This window comes from Bos indicus, chromosome 9 (genome assembly GCF_029378745.1).
Source record: "Bos indicus isolate NIAB-ARS_2022 breed Sahiwal x Tharparkar chromosome 9, NIAB-ARS_B.indTharparkar_mat_pri_1.0, whole genome shotgun sequence".
In the NCBI taxonomy this organism is placed as follows: domain Eukaryota; kingdom Metazoa; phylum Chordata; class Mammalia; order Artiodactyla; family Bovidae; genus Bos; species Bos indicus.
The window spans coordinates 59,817,511-59,844,220 of NC_091768.1; the positions used below are offsets into that span (position 1 = coordinate 59,817,511).

General features: G+C 40.7%; 1 long non-coding RNA gene across 1 annotated transcript in view; it reads right to left on the minus strand.

Moving 5' to 3' along the window:
- Positions 1-5,826: 5,826 nt before the first annotated feature.
- LOC139184924 (uncharacterized) overlaps positions 5,827-26,710 on the minus strand; it is a 66,935-nt gene continuing 46,051 nt past the window's right edge. Inside the window, exon 3 of the long non-coding RNA XR_011568464.1 lies at positions 5,827-14,050. This is a non-coding gene — a long non-coding RNA (uncharacterized lncRNA). The remainder of the gene's footprint in view (positions 14,051-26,710) is intronic.

Consider the following 26,710-nt stretch of genomic DNA (forward strand, 5'->3'; position numbering starts at 1 on the left):
CATCTGCTTATAAAATACTGGTATCATTGAAGTTCCATGGACTGTATAGTTCATGGGGTCGCAAAGAGTTGGACGTAACTGAGTGATTTTCACTACCACTTTCACTTTGATCATTAAAGTTGGAGATACTTTTACTTACCTACCTTCTGTCTCTTTCCCCAAAAGTTTGCTATAGCCTTCTATTCAAGATGCAAGCACAATAATCATAATCATGGCAAATACATAATCACAAAGGTCAAACTAAGATTCAGGTCCAGAGTGTATAATTTAATTTATGCTGTTGCTAACTTTTCCTCACTTGTATCCTAAAGTCATTCGTAGGGCTTGAAAATTTTTTTAAAAGGCATGATTATACTATCATTACTGAGTTGGTCTAAACAATGCCTCAGATGTCATTATAGCCCACATTTGTGGGGTATCAAGACAAGGTTAGGCCTATGTGAATAGAGTCAATTGCTCTCTGATCCGTCCAAGCTCAAATCTCGCTGTGATTTTCATGTTGCTGCCTCAACAATGGACTCCCCTGTGTGAAAAAAGAGTCATTCTTGAGAAATAAATGAGGAATATCATAGCTATACCAATGCCTATGAAAACAGTGCATGTTTTCCAAGACAAAGCACAGAGCTGTAGATCTTCATTAATTACAATGCACTGGAACAAAAGCAAGTGAAACCACTATAATTAACGATGCAATGCCTCTAACCCCCGTCTAAATGCTTTCACTTCACTATAATTTAACAGTAAGAGCCTGAGAAATTATTTTAATCCTTATTTTTGCAATTCATTTTGGAAGGTTGTGTGACTCAGTCTGAGGCATATTCATACATTCATTTACATTTTTATTTTAAATGCCTTCATTATCAAACTTCTTTAAACCCTACCCTATCATTTAGAACTGAATTCCAAAACTTTCATTGTAAACCAAGTATTTGCAGTAACATCTGTGGAAATCACACTAATATTGTGAATATGACGAGCATGTATTTTACCCCTTCACGTGGGAAAAATAAATCCACTCTTAACTAATTCAAAGGAATAAGTTCAGCAATATATTCAAGTAGTTATCAATTTGGGTCAACTTCTAATAAACATCAAAGAACAAGCTGCCAATCCACACATACTTATCTAATGCTTATAATGTATAAATGAAATGTTTAAAGGAGGGTGAGATGTCACCCTCCTTTGCCCACAAGTTAGGCAAAATGAAAAGTAATGAACAACTTAGAGAGCAGTTAAATGTTGATTTAAGTGATTCTGACTGTCATTACCAGAGCAATTCAAGAGAGAGAGAAATTGGTGTTGGTACAGGGAAAGATTACCTTTGTAGTGAAAGTAAGGTTTAACAGCTAAATATGATTTCAATAAATGAAGAGATGGGTCAGAAAAATAGCAAAATCAGAGCTTAAAAGAAGGGCAAGAATAAAAGGCCCACTTGCTAACTGGGAGAATATGGAGAGATTGAAAACAGTGGAGGAAATGCAGTGAGAGGGTATGGGCCACAGGAAATGCCCAAAACCAGCAGATGTACCACACTTGGTACAGGAGGCAACGTTGGAAGCAATGAGGGAGATAAGAGCTGTGGGAAGTTGGTAGTTAGATGGACTCGAAAAAGGAGACCCTGGCATCAAAGAGGTAAGACAAAAAGTGGTAAGATTAGGACTTCACCAAAGACAGGGGCACTGGACTTTCATTCAAGTGAAGTAGATACCCATGGTGCTACTCGTGCTAGGTCGCTTCAGTCATGTCTGAAGTGACCCTATGGACTGTAGCCTGCCAGGCTCCTCTGTCCATGGGATTCTCTAGGCAAGAATACTGCAGTGGTTTCCATCTCCTCCCCCAGGGGATCTTCCTGATCCAGCGATAGAACCCATGTCTCTTATGTCTCCTACGTTAGCAGGCAGCTGAGGGGCAGGGGTGTGCAGTCTTTACCACTAGTACCACCTGGGAAGCCCAGGTACTCATACAAGCCACTTATTTTCAGAGTTCCCTATTAGTGGTAGATGATATCTAAGATTGAGAGCCTTCATTACTTCAATACAAAGTTTAGTTTAATTTTTAGAAACTTGAGTCGCAGTAATAAGAGTAATCATACTGGGTAATGTGATAAACTGTTGTCAGCTATTCCTACCTCAAGGTAGGCATTTCTCATTTTTGAGAAAGAGAATTTTGATTAGAGGAAGGCAACTGACGTACTCTAAATTTGAGGGAACAGGAAACAGACATCACTAGGGGTGCTCAGGATCTAGAACTGTTTGGTGAGGGTCAAACTTCACAGGCTTCTGGGTTTTTTTCTTTGTTTTTTCTGTCTTAAATTATGAAAGTGTGATATTTATAACACATTTACAGGAGACTTGGAAAATACAGAACAAAGTTACATATAGTTCCACTATTTGTTGTTGTTCAGTCACTAAGTCATGTCTGACTCTTTGCAACCTCATGGACTGCTGCACGGCTGGCCTATCTGTCCCTCACTCTCTCCTGGAGTTTGCCCAAGTTCATGTCCATTGAGTCAGTGATGCCATTTAACCATATCATCTTCAGCCACCCCCTTCTCCTTTTGCCTTCAATCTTGCCCAGCATCAGGGTCTTTTCCAGTGAGTCAGTTCTTTGCAGCAGGTGGCCAAAGTATTAGAGCTTCAGCTTCAGCATCACTCCTTGCAATGAGTATTCAGGGTTGATTTCCTTTAGGAGGGACTGGTTTGATCTTGCTGTCCAAGGAACCCTCAAGAGTCCTCTCCAGCACCACAATTCAAAAGCATCAATTCTTTGGTGCTCAGCCTCCTTTATGCTCCAACTCTCACACATGTACATGACTACTGGAAAGACCATAGCTTTGACTATATGAGCAATTATTTTTTAAGTAAATAAGATATTTAGTTGGAGTTTCAATATCAAACTCAAAAATTAATAGAATGAATATACATAAAAGTAGAAAGATATGGTAGACCTGAAAAGCACCATGAAACAATTCAACATAATTAACATTTATACAATTTTCACACTACAGTGGGATACAAATTTTATACAAGTTCCCATAGACTATAAGCTAGGAGACACTGGAACATATCCAGCGACATAAAACAAGGTGTAAAAATTTCATGGTCTAAAGGTATGGAAATCATACAGAGTCCATTCTCCTATCACTGTGAAATTATGTTAGAAATCAGTATGAAATATATTTGAAAATAACCCACATATTTTCAAGTGCAATGTCTTATTTACCAAGGGAGATCTTTGACTTAGCCATTGAAAGTCTCAATAAAGTTAGAGGACTGAAAAACACAGAGGCTGCTTACAGAGAAGAAAACATTTAAATGAGAAATTAATACCAAAATGAGAAATGAATATCAAAGATACCTTAAAAAACCCATGTATTTGGAAATTAGGCTTCTGTTTTAATCAGGAGAGTCTGTGCAGAAAATGGACATGCATAAAATACAAAAAAACATTTTTAAAATAAAAGACAAAGCTAGTGTAGATTGCATGAATGAGAGAGAATGTATAAAATGTAACTTCAAAGTTACATGAAGACTGTAACATTGGTGAGGTCACTAAGAGAAATAAAGTGGTTATAAGAAGGCAATGGCACCCCACTCTAGTACTCTTGCTTGGAAAATCCCATGGATGGAGGAGCCTGGTAGGCTGTAATCCATGGGATTGCTAAGAGTCAGACACGACTGAGCGACTTGACTTTCACTTTTCACTTTCATGCATTGGAGAAGGAAATGGCAACCCACTCCAGTGTTCTTGCCTGGAGAATCCCAGGGACGGGGGAGCCTGGTGGGCTGCCGTCTATGGGGTCGCACAGAGCTGGACACGACTGAAGTGACTTAGCATAGCATAGCATAGTGTAGATTGCATGAATGAGAGAGAATATATAAAATGTAACTTCAAAGTTACATGAAGACTGTAACATTGGTGAGGTCACTAACAGAAATAAAGTGGTTATAAGAAGGAACCCATTTTAGAGATAAGTGAAAGATTTCAATTTTCCTCCTTCACTTATGCCAGCGACAGTTGGAAATGCATTATTGGACCAAGGGCAGAAGCTATATTAGTAATGCATATTTGGAAGTTATTCAACATAGAAGTGATATCTGAAGTCTAGAGAGGTACCTGTGGGAAGCAGAATAGAGAATATGCCTTTGGCTTTGGAAAACAGGAATAGGGATGAACTGAGAGTAGCATGCTGCTGCTGCTAAGTCGCTTCAGTCGTGTCCAACTCTGTGCGACCCCACAGATGGCAGCCCACCAGGCTCCCCCGTCCCTGGGATTCTCCAGGCAAGAGCACGGGAGTGGGTTGCCATTTCCTTCTCCAATGCATGAAAGTGAAAAGTGAAAGGGAAGTTGCTCAGTCATGTCTGACTCTTCGCGACCCCATGGACTGCAGCCTATCAGGCTCCATGGGATTTTCCAGGCAAGAGTACTGGAGTGGGTTGCCATTGCCTTCTCCAGTGGTTTCTGAGTTCTCTCCAAAACCTTGCTGGAATAGGGTCAGGTTGAAGGAAAGAAAAAAAGAAACTAAGAAAGAAAGAAACTGTCATCTTGCTGTCCAAGATTTTTAGAAGAGGATGCTGTTCAAAGCTAGTTCAATGTGACAATCATATGAATCCCATGAAAGAATGGGTTCCAAGGTTAGATAACTTTGAGAACTACTGAATTCAGTGAAGTTAAATAGGCTTCTTTCCTGCAGGGTTCCTCAGAGCCTTTAGCACGTTATGATGTATTCAAAATCTCCACAATGAATTCTTTATTTCTAGACCTCTGTGACCATAAAACACTTGTTTTCATTGGGCATCTAGAGGGACAGTGGGGAAGTGTGACACTGAGCCCATGGATAATTCAGTGCCTATAGTCCCCGACCCAGGGCCCTCATCTACCACTGAGGGGTGAAAATCACAGGGCAAAAGTCAAATATAGCCAGTAGGGTATTTTCCTCTCTTTCTGGGATAGATATAAAGGGTAATATATAAGGACATGCCAAGATATATCAGACCCACTGACCACCATACACTCCTATGGAACTGCGAAGGGATGAAGGACTGTGACAGAAAAGACTCAGGCATCATCCTTGGAGCAGGCGGCAACTAGCTACACTCATGGATGAAGTCAGCGTGACCAGAGGCTCACAGGAACCTAACCCTTTATTTCCCCTAGGAACAATGATTCAGCATGTGCTAATTCAGGGTTTGTGGTGGCTTTATAGAGCATACTACCTTGAATGGTGTGAATCTATTCACTGTTCACCTGAAACTATCACAACACTGTTTGCTAATCGACTATACCCCAATACAAAATAAAAAGTTTCAAAAAAAGAGAAAGAAAACAATAATCTTAGCTGAAAATTACTGCACACTTATCAGGTACCAGGAACAAGCGCATGTACTCTATGGGGATAATCTTCTTCAGTTTCTATAGTAATCCCATGAGACCCATACTCTACCCCTTTCACACATGAGAACACAGAGGCTTAGATTTATCTGAGGTTCTAGGATTGAAACTTCAACAGCCTGACTCCAAAATCTGCTCTCTTAATCCCTCTGCTATACAGAGTCTCACTAGTTTTCTCACCCTGAACTGTTCCCTGATCACAAACAACCCACACCTGGGTGCTTGTTACTGTTTCCTCACCTCCTTATGCAAAAAAAAAAAAAAAAAAAAAAAAAACACATATTCAATAACACTGTGAGAGTATTATTAACTTTGCACTAAGCTAAGCTAAATCACTTCAGTCATGTCCAACTCTGCGCGACCCCATAGACGGCAGCCCACCAGGCTCCTCCATCCATGGGATTTTCCAGGCAAGAGTACTGGAGTGGGGTGCCATTGGCTGGGAGAATATTGTGTTGCTTTCCAAATCTCACATGAGCAATGCCCATCAACTTTTTAATAGTTCATTAATGAGACCAACTGATGTTGCCAAGCAGTCCTCCTTGCAGACCAAAGAAACAGCACTCACTGCTCATTCTACAACAGTGTCTTCCTCTGCCCCAGTCATTGCAGCCAGTGAGAAAAGGAAAAGAGCTGAAATATTACAAGACAGCCTTTCCTCCAGGTCCCCAGATCACTGAGAACAGAGCTCTCCCTGCGTCCTGTTGCCTCTTTGTTCTCAGGGCTCTGAGTTAATGGATGGCTCTGTGACCAAGATGTTGATGAGGCAGGACTGATGAGATATAATCAGCAAGTATCTTAACTTTTGCCTTCCACTATACTATTATAGGGCTTCCCTGGTGGCTCAGACAGTAAAGAATTTGCCTGTAATGCAGGAAACCCAGGTTCAATCCCCAGGTCTGAAAGATCCTCTAGAGAAGAAAATGGCTACCCACTCTAGTATTGTTGCCTAAAGAATTCCATGGACAGGGGAGCCTGTCAGGCTATAGTATATGGGGTCACAAAGAGTCAGACGCAGCTGAACAACTAACACTTTCACTTTCATGCTACTAAAATGTACTCACTGAAGGAAAGTCCTTTCTCTCCCTGAGAAGCAACCCTGGGCAATACTATACTTTTCAGTTCACTGTCAGAGTACAAAACGCTTCCAAGCACATTAGATCACAAACACAGGCTCGATCTGGTAACTACATCATCTTGGCTTAGCTTTCTCCTCTTCTCCCTGTCTCATATTTCCAAAACCTCATCCCCATCTTCTTGTCCTGCCTGGATATACTGGAGGAAGGTAAAAGAGGAAAGAAAGGAAGAAAGGCTTTCTCTGATTGGTAACACTGCAAGATAACATCATGCTCTCTGGATCTGTCAAGTATTTAAAGCTCTTATTTTTGAGACACATTTGAGAGCTCCTTGGGTTCTCAAGCATCATCACCTCTGTTGCTACTTCTTTGATTCAAGCAATGCATCTCCAGTCGGGCTGGTGACTTGATTTCTCCTGCAGTTGCTAGGACTCCATCAGTGACCTAAAGCTCACTCTGTCTGCCGGGGTGCCTCCACCCTTCCAATCAGCACTATCAAACAGGACCAAAGACACCACATCCAACTTTCTCTCATGAATAACCCCCATTTCCCATGGGAAATACTCACAAATTCTTTACCCAAACAAATTCAGAGGATATAGGCTAATCCTAATATTAATATATCAGAAATAATTCATTCCTCCAGGGCCAAGGCAGTTAGGAAGCCCATCCCTCATGCTCTAGATTCCCCATATATGCTGCTAAGTTGCTTCAGTCGTATCCGACTCTGTGCGACCCCATAGACAGCAGCCCACCAAGCTCCCCCGTCCCTGGGATTCTCCAGGCAAGAACACTGGAGTGGGTTGCCATTTCCTTCTCCAATGCATGAAAGTGAAAAGTGAAAGTAAAGTTGCTCAGTCATATCCGACTCCTAGCGACCCTATGGACTGCAGCCTACCAGGCCCCTCCATCCATGGGATTTTCCAGGCAAGAGTACTGGAGTGGGTTGCCATTGGTGTCTGGCTAAATACAGGCAAACTTTTAAGATCTCCAAGTATAGAAGTCCCCTACATACAAACCTTCAAGTTGTGAACTTTCAAAGATGTAAACAGGCTTTCCATCAAACTTCAGGTGTAAGTAAAACTGCAGCTTGCCCTCCATCTCCTACTGCTGACAATCCTTCAGATCTACCATCTTCCACCTCCTTTCCCTACTCTAGTCAGTAACTCTTCTTGCCTGTGCGTGCAATGCCAGCCTCTGTATGCCAGCTGTTGTACTGTATTCCTGTACTTTTCAAGGTCCTGTACTGTAAGATTAAAAATGCTTTGTGTTTTTGCTTGTTTTTTTTTAATGTACAATTTGTGTGAAAAGTATAATAAACCTATTACATGCAGTATCACCTAGCTGACTGTGTTAACTGGGTACCTAGGCTAACTTTGTTGGACTTACAAACAAACTGGACTTACAGACGTACTCTTGTAATGGAACTCATCTGTATGTAGGTAACTTACTGTAGATTTGTTGAAGGCCAGAGGCAGTTGCCTCCTAAACCTTGCCCTTGATGGTAGAGGGGGCAAAACCCATAACTCAACCAGCACCTTCGTCCAAAGAAGCCCTTTACAAAAATTCCCTGTCCATGGATAGGAACCTTCTCAACTCTTCTACACGCAAAGTGAGTAAAAGATTGACGAGTCATAAAACCAGGTTTTAAGCGCCTACTTCGAAATTCCAAACAGATGCTCTGTCTCACAACTCATTCTGGTGTCTGATATCGATCATATCTTGGTACCTTGGGTAAGCTTCCAATTTAACATTTTGTCTATCTATATATTCCTTTTCCCAAGACATAAAAAGCATTTTCCAATCACTCAAGAATTTGGAAAGCACAGTCGTATGTGGATGCCATGTTGTAAGCCATTTGCAGTTACACAGAGTAGTCTTCAAGTTTTAAAATTTATTTTGTCTTCTAAACTCACACAATTACAGTAATTGAAAAAATTATAAAATGAAGCAATAGACTTTTCACACAAATTCTTCCTTCAAAAGTAAACCTGTAGGCTTAACAGAAGATGAAGTCCCTCATGTACTGGGTACATGGTTTGCAAAATAAACTAGCACAGCACTTTTATCCAAAATGGTTATTAAATTTTGCCTAGGTAGGTATTGTTTTGACAACTTCTATTTCTCAGGAACCAACTCCATTTTTTTCTCTCCTTGTTTCAAGGTCAGTGGTTGGCTCTTTATCTTCATATGCTTATATTAAAGAAAAACACGAGAATTTTTCATTAAAGCTTAAAAGGGTATAACTCTTCAAGCAACTCTTAACCTAGAGTCATTTCTCATTTCTTTAATTCTTCTCCCTCTTTTTAATGTGGAGTCAGAGCTAATAATTCTTCCTCTTAAATCTTTAGTGTTAATAGGGTCACAAAAAGCATTTCCCCTGACTCTTGCAGAACCCAACTATTCTTCTTTCCACACTGAGGTGTTTAAGTCACCCCAGTGGTCTCCTTGTTCCCAAAGCAAGTTATTCTCTAACCTAAAGGGCAAAGCCTATGGACTTATCAGGGAACTTCCAGGGGCCCTGAGCTACTAACAAGGCTAGACCAGCTTTCACAAGGCTCAGAGTGGCTGCCTATTCAAGATATTTGGATAACATTATTTAAAGCCAGCTAGCTTATTTATTTGAATATGTACACAATAAAAACTTTAGGAGAATATTTGAAATGTCTACACACAAAGTCACAAAATATAGTCCCCAAAATAAATTGGACCTGATCATGTCACCCACTTCTAACAACTTGTGGTGTGCTTTCCACTACTCAGGGCAGCAGTCTCCAAAATAAGGTGTGTGCACCAGGGGGTGAACAAGATGAGCCACTGGGAGCAGAAGTAAAACGTCAGCACTCCTAGTCTTAGATACCCAAACTATAAAAAAGGCAGCTAAGGATTTCTAATATTTAAGATGTGCATTGACCTCAAGGATTTGACAGTGGAGCCCTCAGCTGTTCAGTTACTTGAACATGATACAACACAGTTCAGCTCCCGTATTCCAGGCCAAGTGGACTTACAGGGTATATGGAATACCTTTAACTAGATCAGCCATCACAAAAGGGATAAATGGCTTAAAGAGATATTTCAAAAAGGCTGTGGATTAAAGAAAATGCAAACGAAGCCAATGAACAACAAGAAAATGCCAAGACAAAGGTTTCCCCCATTTACAGTCTGAACTCTCCAGTCAACCATAAGAGGAAGTGAATTCAGCAATGAAATAATCAGACTTGTCACTGAGTATGGTTATTTTTTAAAAAATAAGCACAAAATATGTTCCTTCTACATAAACATGATGGTGTAAGGAGAGAGGAAATAGTTCATTTCCTGGAGAAACCTCTAAGAGAGCATTTCAAAATAGATGTTTAGAATTATTTTCTTTGTTATACAATTTTTGTCACTGATCATGATATGTATCATCTTCAAGAACTGCCAAAATTAGAGACGTAAAGTTCCAATTTCCTAACCTGTTTAAAAATTTCCAGGTGAACCGTTCCAGTGGCTTGAACACATTGTAAACACATCATATAAAATATGAAAACAAAGCACTTTCAAATTCATTTTCATATTGACAAGCAATTGACAGCAGGGAAGGTGTAAACATAGCAGACAAATTAAAACAAAAACTTTGCATAATTGGTGGATAGTTTTGAAAAATGCCTATTATAATTTGCAAGTGAAACCAACAATTCATTTCTTTCACTTGCATCCATGTATCTCTGTGAGTTATCATTTTGGCTGTGATGCTATTTAAACCACACATTAAAGAAAATTAATCTTGAAATAATAACTTTAAACAGCTGTACCAGTGTTAAGCCAAGATTTTCAAGTATAATTAAGCATATTCACTAACATCACTCTCATTAAGCATCATCATTATTATAAGGAAGCCAAAAGGTTTTGTAAGCCATTAATACTTAAAAATTTTAAGATATATTTTAGATATTCATCCTACCTTCAGTTTATCTTTTATAGTTTCCCATATTTGTATATTTTATAATGTATACAGTATAGTACTAATATAGTGTTACATGTAGATAATTTATGGAAAATATAGTTAGAACAAATGGTCAAATTATTTAACTGAGAGAGAAGATGAACAAGCAGAAAGCACAATTTGTAAACTTAAGTTCAGGCTCCCCAGTCTGGCACAGTCTCTTTGCATTCTAGAAGCCTCTTTATCTGTCATTTTCTGCCCATTGTTCCCACAACCACTGGCATCATGTTTTAGTCAGTCTGACTAGCTATCTCCTAAACGCACCAAGCTCCCTCCTAACGCACCAAGCTCCCTCATACCTCTGTGTCTCAGCCTAGAGTGTTTTGTCCTTTCTTGTCCATGGCAGAATTCCAACTTTTCCTTTAAGATTTAGACCAAAGGAAATTTTCACCTCCTCTGTGGAAATTTGTTGCTCTCTCCTAGACATATGTCAGCAGGGAGATTTGGTTTATGGGGAAAGATGATAAAGGAAGTGTGGTGACTTTAAGTCTCAGCTCTGCCGCTTGAAATCTGGATATGAGATCATTGATCTTCAGTTTCCTCACTTGTGAAATGGAGATTCTGTTACCCCATATATAGTAGGGGTCAGCAGATCTTTTCTTTAAAAGGCTAGAGAGTAATTATTTTTGGCTTTGCAAGCAAATCTCTTTTGTAACTACTCAATTCTGCCTTCCGTAGCCCAAAAGTTGCTGTAGACAATACATTAACAAATTGCTGTTGCTGTGTTCTACTGACTCCTTACCAACAAAAACTGTTGACATGCTGGATTTAGTTCATGGACCACAGATTGCTAATTTCTGCTTACAGAATTGTAATGAAGACTGAAGTAACCCACACTACCTATAAGGACCCTGGCATACAGGGGCTAGTCAGCCTCTTACGTGCTAGGCCTGGGGAAGCATCAGCGCACACGATTCCTGCAGTCATGCGGTGGGGAGATGGATACAGAGCAATCACAAATTAAGTAAACACACCCTCCCGCCCACCTCCACATGCTCAGTGTTAAACTGATCACTGTCATGAAAGGCCTGTGAAATCCTCTTCTGTCGTCTTATTTTGTTTGCCATAGTTCTATGAAGAATATACAGATGGTGTTATGAGTGTGCATAGCAGCTCTGTGGAGATAACACTGCAACCCGAGCCACATAAGGGAAGGGAAGAAACAGGAAGTGTGCTTCAGACAGAGACCAACACGTGCAAAGGCCCTGAGGAGGAAAGCAGTTCAGCCACTTGCAAAACAAAATGAAGCAGAGTTTAGGGATCTGGAGAGTCTAAACATCAGGCTATGTAGGTATAGAGGAGTCAGAGGCCTCATAGGATGTGTAAATGACTTTGGAATTTGATTGCAAGCCTCAAAGGGAAGTCTTGAATAGTCTTTAATGACCTCATTCATATACCCAACATACAGAAGTTAGTGTGATTATTATTATTATACAAGTTAGTGCATTATTATTAATAAGGCAACAAAAAAGTTTGTGAAGCATTAATAACTAACAACACCTGTGAAAAGAATTCCTCCTTCAAACTCTCCCCAAAAGCCCTTTCCATTGGACCCTCTGTTTCCTTCTGGGACTGTCTGATGCAGGCCAGTAAGAAAGTTGCTTCAGTCCTGGAGCGAAAGGTGGCACTGGGACGTTCTCCCCATTTTAGAGGAGGACGAAGTGGGGCATCAGCCACTGGGAATGCGGACAAGAGGGCTCATGGACTTCAGGGCACGAGGAGTCTGATCCTGCACAGGGGTCAGTGTGGCCACCAGGGGCACAGGCATCTGTGGTGAGTCGTTCTGCCCCATGTACAAGCCAAGAGCGAAGCTCAAAGGGGCCCAATACTGGTAATCTGGTGATCTAGTGGGTAAAATGTTTCTGATTTCTGGGGGTGGCTGGAACCTCTGATCTCTGTGTGGGTCAGAGGCACAAGTGACAGCCTGAGCTTTTGACTGACATCTGAAGCAGAGGGTAGTCTCGCAAGATTGAGCCCTTAACCTGTGGAATCTGATGCTGCCTCTGGGTAGATGGTGTCAGGATGGAGTGGTCATGGCAGAACAGTCAGCTGGCATCCGATACTGGGGTAGTATGGGAAAACCCCCAGACAGCAGAAATGAATGCAGAAACCCTTCAAAGGGGACCAGATAGCAACATGGAATACCTAGAAACAAGACCCAAAGAGGGGGCAGAAGCAGAAACCGAGAGGGGCCAATGAAGATGGACAGACAGAGCCCGAGGGAGACAGTGTAAGCTCAGTAGATTTCTGAAGTACATTTATCAAGGTAAATTGTTTTTGTCACATCCTGCTGTTTGTGAACATGAGTAAGTTGTTGCCTGTTATCACTGACCTTTACAATGCTGATTAGCTACTCAGCAATTAACTGGTATTCCCCTGACGGTCTTAACTCTGCACTAGAGGAGAGAGCCACAACAGGTCCCTGGGGTGGAGGAAGAGGAGAGAAAGCCAGCCGAGGAGGAAGTTACTGCACCAGCTGCAGAACCGTGAGCCCTATAGGCTTCTGTCTGTGGTTCTAAAAAGGAATAATCATACCATGCATTTATTAAATTTAAAAATACTTCCTATCATCGGCAACATAGCAGAGCTCTCCTCCACTTGCTATACCTAAAACCTGAGGCTGAGATGGGTTAGTTACACATCAAACATGGCATACACCACAGGGACCCAGAGCTGGGAGGCACGCGCCCGCCCTGGCCCTGAGCCGCAGGTGCGTTCTCATCTGCCTCACCTCCTCAGTAACCAGGTAGAAGGCTGGGTGCTTTGCTGGAAATCAATGTGGAAACGTTTGTTCTTCTTCTGAACCTTCATTTCAGAGCACCTTCTTTGACTCTGGTTTCAGGCAATAAGATTAGTGGACGGTTTCTCCAACACAAAGCTAAGATCTTGGCAACCCTTTCAAGCACTATTTTTAGGTTCTCCCCACACACACAAGAGAAAGAGGAATCTGAGGCAGAGAGTGTAGACTTACACAAAGAGCTTCCACACAGGGCCTAACGTAGAGATCTTCAGTCACTCAGCACACCTCCTCTGGCTCTGCCATACTTAAAATATCCAACACCGAGCCCACAGGCCATTGCACACTCCTCAGCCTTCAGAGCAGAAAGTTCTAATATGATGAGGAAGATGTAGTCCCAGGATAACAATGTATAAATGCACTAAGGATAGAGTCATCACACAATCACCCTAATTGAAAAGTGAGACAAAGTACACATTTATCCTATCGTCACCAAGGGAAACTCACATTTTGGTCTCTATCCACATAGATGCAGCGTAGTGCCGTGGTTTAGAAGTTTCTTTAAGGAAGAAGAGAAGTTAAGGCTATTGTCAATATGTGTTCATGTCCAACAGTGATGCCACTATGATAGCTCTGAGATCGCGACAGCTCCAGGACGAATCTCATGAAACCGCTACAGAAAGTGAATGGACTTAGGGCCCAAGTAAAAGGCATGTGGATGTAAGCCGATAACCAGAGCATCCACCTGGGCCACCGCCTCTCTTCACAGATAACACTCTGAAGCAGCCAGGCCAGTGTGGTTTTATCACTAAGTCCTCATGGCATGCAGCTCTGATCAGCATTAGTCTGGAAGAGAAGAATCTAGAAGGAAAAAAAAAAAAAACCCATTATTGGTTACTCTCTAACATTCCTGAGAAGTGGTTGAAATCTTCTTCCCACCTTCATTTCCCTAGGAGTGGGGATGCGAATGAGTTCGTGTGGATGAGAACGGGAGTCAGCAAAGACCAACTGAAACAAGAGGCTGAATCGCTGACCCCCAATGGCAGATGCCACCACCCAGCAAACACAAGGCAGCAGGAATACCACCCAGCATTTTCCTAGCCCCCTTAACCAGCTCTCCCGGCAGGGATAGGACAGGTGTCGAAAGGTGGAATTGGAAATGACAACGGAAGGCACAAGATTTTTAAGACAGGACAAGGGAAGAGTGCGGGGAGAGGCAAACTTAGTTCTTATGTGTCTATTAACTTAAACACAGTATGGGGAGACTTTGCTCCAGCTTCTAGAGCAGAACTTGGTCAGTGAGCTCATTCTCTGCTCGGCCTGGTCATAAGCACAAGGGAGATAACAGAAGGAATGATGGCAGGTCTCCTCCCCTCAGCGTTGGAGCCCAGGTACTCCTCACAACAACCACAGGAGGTTAAGCACTACTAATGGCCCCATGGTACAGAACAGAAACCAGCACAGCCAGAGGCTAAGCCCTTACCCAAGTCCTATAGCCAGTAAGCAGCAGGTAGCAGACCAAAATGGGCTTCCCAGGTGGCGCTAATGGTAAAGAACCCACCTGCCAATGCAGGAGACTTGAGACATGGGTTTGATCCCTGGGTCAGGAAGATCCATTGGAGAAGGAAATGGCAACCCACTCCAGCATTCTTTCCTGGGAAATCCCATGGAGAGAGGAGCCTGGAGGGCTACCCTTCATAGGGTCGCAAAGAGCTGGACACAACTAAAGTGACTTAGTGCACACACACACACACACACAGCACACCAAAATGAAAATGTGTCTGATTCCAGAACCATGTTTCCACTGCCACAAAGCAGCTCTTCTTCAGGGAGGGAGCAGAAATGAGGGTATGGGGATTACTATGTTAATAATCTAATGTTATTCGTAAAATAACAACAATTTGGTGTAGTTAAATGACTTTTCCAGGGTCACATAAAGTATTAAATTTTTCAAATTTCTCCAAACCTGATTTCATCCAGGAATTATGCTAAGGCCAGCAAGGCCAAAATTGGGTTGAATTTAAGCTTATCTCATAATAGTGACAATTGCTTTAAAGAAATGAAGCAATTTTTTTGGATTTGCTTTGAAATCCAAAAAAAAAAAAAAATGAGGGTACATTTTGGTCACTGAGAATTGGTGAGTATGAGACCCAGTGTGCCTCCTGATTATAATAAGGCTAGATTTCCTTGCAACAGTGGATTAGTTTTTGTTTCTGAAAGGGAAAACCCTCCTGTTTTCTTCTACTCACCTCACCACTCCCGACATCAATGTGTGGGTTTTCCACACCAAGCAGTTCTGACACGAACTACCTGGAGTTGGCACAGACCCCGTAAGGAAAGGGCTGAGTCCCACAAGACTGACCTCCCCAGATTATCGCCTGTGCTTCTGACAAACCCACTATAAAGTACTCAGGACCTCTTCCTCAGATTTGATAACTTTCTAAAACTCAGGAAAGAGGGGACGTCCCTGATGGTCCAGTGGTTAAGACTCCGTGCTTCCAATGCAGAGGATGTAGGTTTGATCCCTGGTCCTACATGCCATGTGGTGCCACCAAAAAATAAAAATAAATAAATAAATAAACTCAGGAAAGCACTTTACTTACTATTACATGTTTATTATCAAAGATATAACTCAGAGGGACTTCCCTGATGGTCCAGTGGTTAAGAATCTGACTTCCAATGAAAGACCCAATCCAGCTAAATAAATAAAATCCCAACTCTCCTCTAATCAAACAGTAAATATGTCATTATCTTCTTCCTCCCACCCACACACAAAGAATTAAAGCAAAAATAAATATACAACTGAGAAACAGCCAACCGGAAGCAAAGCATTGAGCATGGTATTGGTGGTGGGGGGTGCACAGGGCTCCACGCTCTCTCACAGCGTTTGCCAACCTCCCAGCACTTCCGTGTGTTCACCAATCCAGAAGGGATCCCTTCTGTTAGGATTTTTATGGAGGTTTCATTACAGAAGTAACGTTGATTAAATCACCGGCCATTTGAGATTAAGTTAACCTCCAGTCCCTCTCCCCTCCCCCAGAGGTCAGGGGGTGGGGCCGGAAGTCCCAACTTTTAATCCCTTGTTTGGTTCTTTTGACAACCAGCCTCCTTTAGAGGTTATCCAGGAATCCCCTAGCCACAAGCATCTTCTTAGCATACAAAACAATACTTGTCACTTCAAAAACTCAGAAGGTTTTAGAAGCTGTAAGCCAGGCAATGGGAGCAGAAATCAAATATATATCTCATTACACGATATTTTCTTTGTTCTTTTTTTTTAATCACAAGAAAATGTTTTAATCTTTTCTTTTTTTCCCCCCCAAAACGTTAAACTTTTTATTTTGTACTGGGGTACAGCTGATAAAAATGTTACGGTAGTTTCAGGTGAACAGCGAAGGGACTCAGCCATGTATAATCACGTGTCCATTCTCCCCACAACTCCCCTCCCATCCAGGCTGGCACATAACATTAGAAAAAAATGTTGAGTAACAGCAACATTTTCCACCCCCATCCATGGTGCTGTGCTAAGTGCTAAGTTAATTCATATTAAATTGTTTTTAAAAACCAAGTCCTTGGTCTGAAAAGGCCTCATGTTTATACACAATGGGTTTAGGCTGGAAGCTCTGTTTAGGATTGAGATTCCCTTTGCAAGAAACTAAGCCAGAAGTTTTTCCTTGCAAAGGGAATCTTTGCAAGAAAAAAAGATTCCTCTTACTCAAAGTCACATTGCCAGCAGTTTTACAAGGCCTCTGAAAATGATCAAGTTAACTGAGAAGATAAAAATTTGCCAGATAGATGTCCTTGGCAATGTACTGCTCCTTGTCTGAAATGAGACACAACAGGAAACTTGAAAATGCAAAGTTTTTGAGAATATAATCTATCTAATGGACAAAACCAACTTACTCTGTATGACAAAATTAAAAGAATGTGTTTTCAGGCAGCAGCTTCTTGTTACATATTTATTCTATTACAGAGCAAATTGCTATAGTGACCAGACAATCTAGAAAAGAAGGAAGAGTCAGTATGTTTGTCCAGAATCATTGACATAACCTTAGCTTTAACGGTCCAAGTATATGGTTTCTATTCGTAATTACAGACTCTCAGAGACACCCATGTACTCCACATCTGTCTCTGGAAGAAAAAAAAATCCTTTCTTAAATTGATTTGCCCTTTGTCACTGTCACAGATATGTTTTCCCTGTTTTGACAGGTAGTTGTAATTCTATTAGCAGCCCATCGACTTCCCTGTGAAATCGATCTGTGTTGGGCTGGCTGGGTCTTCTTAAACTGGCTGATTTATTGCTTCTGCATGTTTTTAGAAAGAGAGAGCTCATGCTTGCTCACAAGTGATCTAAAGCGTCCAGGGGTGGGAGAGGAAGAGGGAAAGGCAAAGAGACACTCTTCTGTTGCCACAAAGTATAAAGTATCTAAACAATTGTTGAAAACAAATCATCTCCAGACTCACTGTTGGTTGTCTCGATGGCAGGTGAGTTGCGACCTTTTGTCGACAGCCTAGTTGAGATGCCTGCTGAAGCCAGTCAGAATAAATGACTGTCACTCTCCCTTATTAATTTATCTTACTGCCTCATGTATAAACTAGAAGGACTTGCTCACCTCAGATGTCCTCGATGTCAATCTATCATGTTTGCCTAATTCTCCTCCCAGCTCACAGTAACCGAAACACGAGTAGCTGCCTCCAGTGCCCCTGTCTCTGCCTGTAATGTTGCCCATTGAAAGGAAAGCACTCAGCCCAATCACAGGAGATCACAGTTAGCCAGAGGTCAGAAACAGAAATCACCACTGCATTTTGTTTAAAGCCACATCAGCAAAGAAAAGACGGGAAGGTAAACTTAATAAACACCCTTGTCTTATTAAGGTTCTATCCAAAGATTTATAATGGAATCAAGCAGTACTAGATGAAAATAATATGTGTGAATATCAGGCAACCTAAAAATAAGTTGATTTTTCTGATATTAAAGAACAAATCATTGCAATTATATACCTTTACAAACTGAACACGATTCTAAATATCCTCATGTTAACTTCATGAACATAAATATGAATAGTAACGTCTCACGAGTACCATTTGTAATTTCACCCTTGAGCAATATAGTGGAGAGCCTAATTCCTTGAGCAATATAGTGGAGAGCCTAATTCTAAGCAGAATTATTACCAGGAAATACAATTAGGTAGGCAAATTTCAATTTTGCACTCTTTCTTCTCCTTTTATATATGTATAGGTGCTTCTACCAAGATACTCAACTCATCCTTAACTTCCAGGATAACACTGGCGCTTTCTCTGTCTTCCTTACCCAAACCTTCTCAGATGTCAGGCCAGCAAAGTGATAAGGGCATGTTTATATAAATGATAAACTAACAAGGTTTAATGTATTAACTCTCTCAGTAAGATTCTGCATTTTAACTGGGAATTTTTATAGACTCTTGAGAGTCCCTTGGACTGCAAGGAGATCCAATCAGTCCATTCTGAAGGAGATCAGCTCTGGGATTTCTTTGGAAGGAATAATGCTAAAGCTGAAACTCCAGTACTCTGGCCACCTCATGCGAAGAGTTGACTCATTGGAAAAGACTCTGATGCTGGGAGGGATTGGGGGCAGGAGAAGGGGACAACAGAGGATGAGACGGCTGGATGGCATCACTGACTCGATGGACGTGAGTCTGAGTGAACTCCTGGAGTTGGTGATGGACAGGGAGGCCTGGTGTGCTGCGATTCATGGGGTCACAGAGAGTCAGACACGACTGAGCAACTGAACTGAACTGAACTGAACTGAATACTTAAACCCAAAATGGAGATGACTGGTAAGAACCTTGGGCACCACTGAAGACAGATTGGTGGATGGAGGGATGGTGGTCGACAGGTTTACCTTTCAATAGCCCTCAAATGACACTACTAGGATAGTGCCGGTTCTCAATTACAAACAGTGACTCTTCTTTCCTACATAGCCCCGGAGAAACTGACAAGCCTACACTATGCTATGCTTTGTCCACTCAGGTTAGCTGAGAACCCTGAGGTTTCCAGATTAAAGTTGGCCAACAGCTTTTACTCTTGGAAGGTGATCACAGTCTGACATAGTAGCAAACACATGCAGAGGAGCCTGGTAGGTGCCAGCTTGTTCTCACTCTGCTCTCTTCCACATCCAGCTCTTCTTGACAACTGATGGCCCTACTGGCTAACAGTGGCTTCAGGCACATCATCAGCTGCTGCAATGTAGACCCTCAGCGGGAGTAACCACATAGACTCCAGTTTCCCAAGGGCTTTTCCATGGTTCCACTTGCCAGCTGGATGAGCTTAGCTTCCCAGATCAGTCAACACCGACTTCCCTGTAAGCTCTGACTTGTTTATCCGGCCAGCATTTCAGGCAAATTGGTTAGGAACTCCTTGGACCCTACTTTACAGTTTCTCCCATGTTTGTTTCAAGTCTAATTACTATAAGAAATCTCCTATTTCCACAATACTCAGAGTGGCCCTGCTGTGAACTAACCCCTGACTGCTACAGTTCCTTGCAGAGGGTCTTTACAGAGACCTATCATACACACGCAAGGCCATGAACATATGCATGGTTCCCAGCTGAAAACTATTGCTTGTTACCAAGAACCATAATCAAATCAAGGCTATATTATCTGTCTGAGCCTGTGATTTGTGTTTTGTGAGACATAATTTACAATTTATTTTTTGAATTGTTTATCACTTTTTAAGTCTTTTTACTTTTATTTATTTGGGAGGGAACATACCACACAGCATGCAGGATCTTAGTTCCCCGACCAGGGATCAAACCAGCACCTCTTGCAGGGGTAGCATGAATTCTTAACCAATGGATTGCCAGGGAAGTCCCATTTTATCATTTTTAAAGCTGAGCCTGGGGCTTCCCTGGTGGCTCAGTGGTAAAGAATCCACCTGCCAACGCAGGAGACACGAGTTTGATCCCTGGTCCAGAAGATTCTGCGTGATGTGGTGCAACTAAGCCCATGTGCCACAACTGCTGGAGCCTGTGCTCTAGAGTCCCACGTGTGCAACTCCTGAAGCCCGAGTGCTCTAGAGCCCGTACTTCATGACAAGAGAAGGCACTGCAATGAGAAGCCCACACACTGCAACTAGAGAGTAGACCCCTCACCGCTACTAGAGAGAAGCTTGAGCAGCAACGAAGACCTAGCACAGCCAAAAATAAAGAAAAATTTTTTAAAAAGTTGAGCCTGATATTCAGTATATGCTCTCTATGCATCATCCTAAATTAAGAGGTTACAGACTCCAGCTGCAAAAAGTGAATTACAATGGCAAGACCATCAAGAACCATCTTGAAACCCCAAGCTAAATAGAGCATTTTCTCACACACGTCTGAATGTTGAGTATAAGGCATTACTCCCAGAGAGCAACTGGGAGGTAAATTTGGAAGGGACATAACGGTCAGTTTATAAATGCTGCCATTTGGTCTGATGTTCACAGCTGGGCCAATCAGACTTGGTCAGGGTCAGGTTCATCTGCTGCAATGGAAAGTGGACCACTCACAAAAAAAGCTACAAAGGTAACAAGTGTTATTGGACCTCTGACATCTGTTTTTGGCACTGAACGTGCATGATACCAAACTGGGCCTTCAGAAAGAAGTCTTTTCAGAACGGAAAAACACAAACTCCTTCCATGAATTGTACACCACTTACTGCACAGGCTGAAGAAAAAAATTCAAAGAAATGCATCAATATACACTGTAGTCAGAGAACTCCAGTTATAGTTTATTCTTCAGAGTAGACTAATTTTTAAAATCTTTGCAGCTAGAAAAATAACTATAACATACAGAGGTTTCTTGTTTGCCATTAATATCAAGTGCGGATCAAGTGCTCAAAATTGCACAAGCCAAACTGCGAAGCACAATATCGCCTCTGAAAATGCAAATGCATTTTTCAGAACAGAACTAAAGAGCACAAATAAAAGAAGCCAACTTCTCTGAAGTTGCTCAGGTGTCTTATTACATCTGCAAAATCAAAATTATATCACAATATTCTTGTCTGATTTTTAATTTGCTTTAAGTCAAATAAACATGAATAATGAGAAAGAAATCTCAGGCCAGGAGCTTATAACATCATAAACCATATACAGGACACTTGGTTAGTTTCTGTCATAAAATGCCATCATAAAATCACACCTGCTTGAAAAAAAAGTTTTTGCTAGTTTCTGTCTTTTCCCCTCAAAATAGCCATCCCTGTCAAAGGACATTCAGTTCAATGTCTGGAACTATCAGTTATTAGGGCTTGTCAGCAGTCAGAAATCATTCAGATGTATTTCCTGTTCGCTTCCAAAGGTATAAATAAAAATTGTACACTAGCATCTACTGACCAAAAGGACATATGCCTACATGACAGCAGTCAGGATTTAGATTAGATGGTAAATATTTCGTGATGACGGAAGTTAAGATATTGGAAAGAATCATATTGAGAGGGACCAGAGCTGCCCTACCCCAAGACTGTTTGAAAATAAGATGCATTATTCTCCAGGATCCCATAAATCAAGAACTTAGATAACAGTAGGGCTTTATATGTAATAACAAAAAATGGTTTTATCAATTCATTGCTCTATTGATTATCAAATCCTACAATTCTATGATCGAATCAGAAAGGCAACATAGGGAGTCTCAGTCCTCATCCTCATTTTCAATGAAATGTGAATCCTTTCATATTTTTATCATCATTTTCCCCTTTGAATGTGATCATTAACAAGCTTGATAATACAAATCCAAGAATAATAGAAAGATCTCTGGACTTTAGGTCAAGAGACCTGGGTTCCAGTTCTAATGGCATTTTATTAGATATGTGATCTTGAGGGAAAAAATCAGTTAACTGCTCTGAATCTCAAATTATTCATGACTAGAATAGCTTCTGGCCATACCTACCTCACAGGCTTGTCATAGGATTATATGCAATAATGTCTGCAACAGTGCTTTGTAGAATATAAATTATGTGATGGTGTAATTATCATTAGAGGACAAGTGGCTGTACAATCACATCCAAATTATGAAAAAGCGGATTTTTCTCAGTTAATAAGAATATATCATGCAGATGCAGTGAATAGTAAGTAAACACCAGCAGGATGGGGGGCAGGGAATGAAAACCAACTGAAATGTTTACCCAAGTGGTTTTTGAACAGATGGAAACCATGAGGTCTCTGCCATACTTCATATTCTCTGGGTCTCTTGTGTTTTGAGAGACAGCTTTGTCCCCTTCAGCTTTTTAATCCTTGATGTGGTTTTCCACAACTTCTGCTACACTGAGAACCACCGTGGTAAAGACTGCTGACACCTGCTCTCAGGAGTCTAGACACTTTTTCAACCTTAGAGAACATAGACTATGAATCATGGTTCTCTTTAGAATCCGATCTTCAGCCCATGAGGGTTTACATTTAAATTCTGCATGTAGGTTGGCCTGTCTTTGCTCTGTGGTTCATTGTTAACCTGGGAGACTTTAAACTTTTTGAAGGTAGTGTCACGGCTAAATAAACTTCCTTATAAATAGACGACAGCCAAAAACTCAGAGATACCAGAAAAAGTCTTATAGAATCAAACAGTATTTCTGCAAGTTTGTCATGATAATTAATATTAGTTCAGGGTGCCTTGAAAAAATATAAAAGTACTAAATAATAATTACAAAACTAGCTAAGAGTTTGATGACAGATGTGGAGAAAAGATGAGCAGTGGCTGATAAGTTCTCTTCTCTTCTGAAATCTAATGTAATAGAAATAAATTTTTAAGTCCAAAGAGGCATTTAAATTTCAAAACTCAGCTAAAATATTACTTGGGGCATAATCAAGTAATTTATGGCCTATTTTGTGGCTGCTTTCTTCAAGTAATTCATGGAATCTATTTGAAACCTTGACCTGTTAAAACAATATATATAAGTTGAAATTGCACTAGATACTTTCAGTAGTTAAAAGTGACATCCTTAAAACTAAAGTGCTTTTATCAGAGCATAGACAATTCAGTTCCTAAATGCACAACTTCTAATGACAATACTTGACCCATAATGCCCAAACCAGCAACTGTATATAAATACAATAAAAAATAATTTGAGTTAACTTTCTATTTAATAGACTATTTAGGCTCTTCAATTACCCATGTCCACTGTAGCATATGATTTTTAAATCATCTTACAGGTTACCTTTCCAACAGAGCTCTGGCTTTGTTATTTTGTTTTGCTATCTCAAACGTGGAGGTTATAGCCTATTTCTTATTTTAAGAAATGAGTGTGCTCCTGGAAGCTAATAAACCAGCATGTATTTATGGTGCATTAGGTTTCATGTTCTGGAGAAGGTACTGGCGACCCACTCCAGTACTCTTGCCTGGAAACTCCCAAGGATGGAGGAGCCTGGTAGGCTGCAGTCCACGGGTCACTAAGAGTCGGACACGACTGAGCAACTTCACTTTCACTTTTCACTTTCATGCATTGGAGAAGGAAATGGCAACCCACTCCAGCGTTCTTGCCTGGAGAATCCCAGGGACGGAGGAGCCTGGTGGGCTGCTGTCTATGGGGTCGCACAGAGTCGGACATGACTGAAGGGACTTTGCAGCAGCAGCAGGTTTCATATTCTGTGAAGTGGTGGCAGATACAGAAGATGGTCCCCACACAGAAATCAGTCAAAAGTTAAACCTATGGATTAAGTACTAAATTGCATCACAGAACACAACTGTTCTTGGAAATCAGAGAAAAGGTGAATGCTAAGTAATGGAATGGGTGAGTATAATCTCCCTGGAGGAGAGAACTTGAGTTGATATTTGAGTTGAGTTGATATTTGAAAAATAATTTAGGATTCAGGGGAAGTGTACTAGGTTTTCAAATGGAGAAAAGATCATGATCAAATTATTTGAAGGAATCAGTCAGAAGTCTAGACTGACTGGAGATAAGAGATGATGTTAGAAGGTAATGAAAGATAAGCTTAGCTAGGTAGAAATCATTTTATAGAACCTTGATAACTAGACAAAGAAGTCAGACTTGATGCAACAGATAAAAGGGAGCCATAAGACTAGTTTTCGAACAAGGACATAACATAAAAAATTAGTGGTTAAAGGAAGTTTCTGGTGACTAATATATGCATGGGATTGGATAGGTATAACACTAAAAACTGGAACAGAAGTTTGGAAGCAGTTACATAAACCTAGATGGTAGTATCAGAATCAGCAAGAAAAAATATAGATTCAAACACTTAGAAGAGAATTCACTATGTAAGCCAAACTTTTTTTTTTCCAGATTTGAATATGAGGACTTAGTAAGGTGCTATGGCTTGTACAAGTTGATTATCTTCCCGTTAGCAGCAGAGTCAGGATTGAAACTTAGGTTTCTGGGCACCTAGGTAATTCTACTAAGAAATTTTGAAGAAAGAAACTGTGGGACTTGTTAAAGACTAGTTTGGCAATAACGATAAAGATGAAAAGCATAAAGTTTACATCTGTGGCTTAGAGTCTAGAGGTGAGTGGTTTAATAGTACCACAGTTAGCCATGAGGGAGCTGACAAAATTAGCTTGGGGGGAAAGTTGATGAGTTAAAATTGGATTATGTTGAAGTTCAGGTGATAGTAGAATATCCAGGTAGACATGCCCTACAATAATTGAACATAAGGAACTGCTCAGGACTGACAGCCCAGTCTACAGCTCAACCCAGACCTCTCTCCAGACTCCCAGTATCATTATATATCCAACCCCTCATCTGACACCAGCACCTACAATTTAGATTGACCTAAACTGAAACCATTATCTTAACTCTCAAGTTTGGTTAATACTGCTATCCATACTGTTCATTCATTAGACAAATACTTATTATCCTTGAAGTCAGAAACCTGGGACACATCTTCATCTCCTCCTTTAATCTCACTGACTGCAGCCAATTAGTGACCAAATCTTGTTTGATTTCTCTTCCTATTTCTCTATCCTTATTACTGCCATTGTGGCTTAGACCCTTGTCATCTCATGCCTGATTTATAACTAGTCTCCTAAATAGTTCCACTTTCTCTACCCTGGATTCCATTTTAGCCTTTCTCCACATAATTATTATGTGCTTAGTCACTCAATCGTATTCGACTCTTTGAGGCCAAATGGACTGCAGGCCAGGCTCCTCTGTCCATGAAGATTCTCCAGGCAAGAATACTGGAGTGGGCTGCCATGCCCTCCTCCAGGGGATCTTCCCAACCCAGGGATCGAACCCAGGTCTTCCACATTGCAGGCAGATTCTTTACCATCTGAGCCACCAGGGAAGCCCATATACTTATTATAATGATTTTCTAAAATGCAAATCAGATCATCATGTATTCTTTAGTTACTATTTTCATGGTCTATCTAGAATTTAAGGTCCTCAAAATCTTATCCTTTTTGCCTTAAGAGTTCCAAACAATGAAAATATATAGCATTGTCTGAATAGTCTATTGGGTTTGCAGCTCAGTATCTTTGATAGGGTAACTCACTGCTTGGAATGCCCTTCTCTCCATATCTCCCCTACTCATACTTTCCACCTCTTCCATCTACTGAACTCTTATTTCAAAATTCCCAGATGAGTTGCTTCAGAGATCTAGATGACAGTTAAGGTCCAAGAATAGTGCAACCAAAATAAGGCACACTCCCACATACTGACTTGATAGAATATATGATGCCAATAAAGGGTTAAATATTATAATTAGAGATATACACACATACACACACACATACATACACACACACAAATTCTTTGACATAATGCTAAATTAAAAAGAAGAAAATGTGGTATAACTCATTGATTACAACCATATAAAGATTATAAGCTTACATAAAAAGCTAGAGATGAATAAACATAGTTACTATACTAAAACAAAGGGATTAAATAGACTTCTTCTGGAATATATGTATGTTTCACTTAAATGTTTAATTTTAAAAATAATGCATGTTATCATTATTAAATTCAATTAAAAAACTCAAACAGTTATTTATAAATAAAATTATGCCTTATCTGAGCTTGATAGTTACTACTCAAAAGTATATATCACTGATTTTTTTACAAAGTAACTATACAATGCATCAGAGAAGGCAATGGCACCCCACTCCAGTACTCTTGCCTGGAAAACTCCATGGGCGGAGGAGCCTGGTAGGCTGCAGGTCACTAAGAGTCGGACATGACTGAGTAACTTGACTTTCACTTTTCACTTTCATGCATTGGAGAAGGAAATGGCAACCCACTCCAGTGTTCTTGCCTGGAGAATCCCAAAGACGGGGGAGCCTGGTGGGCTGCCGTCTGTGGGGTCACACAGAGTCGGACATGACTGAAGCGACTTAGCAGCAGCAGCAGCATACAATGCATAACAAAATTATTGTCTTTAATAAGTTCATATTTTATTTTTGGGGTATTTTAAAACAAGGCATACCTGCACTGACAAAGATAAGTGTTATTTTATGCTTCTGATGTTTCTCTATTTAAAACACAGATAATTAAGATTTGATCTTACCAGTTTTGTTTCCTGGATTAAAATTTCCAAAAGTTCTTTGTAAGTCAGTTATAAGAATGCCAA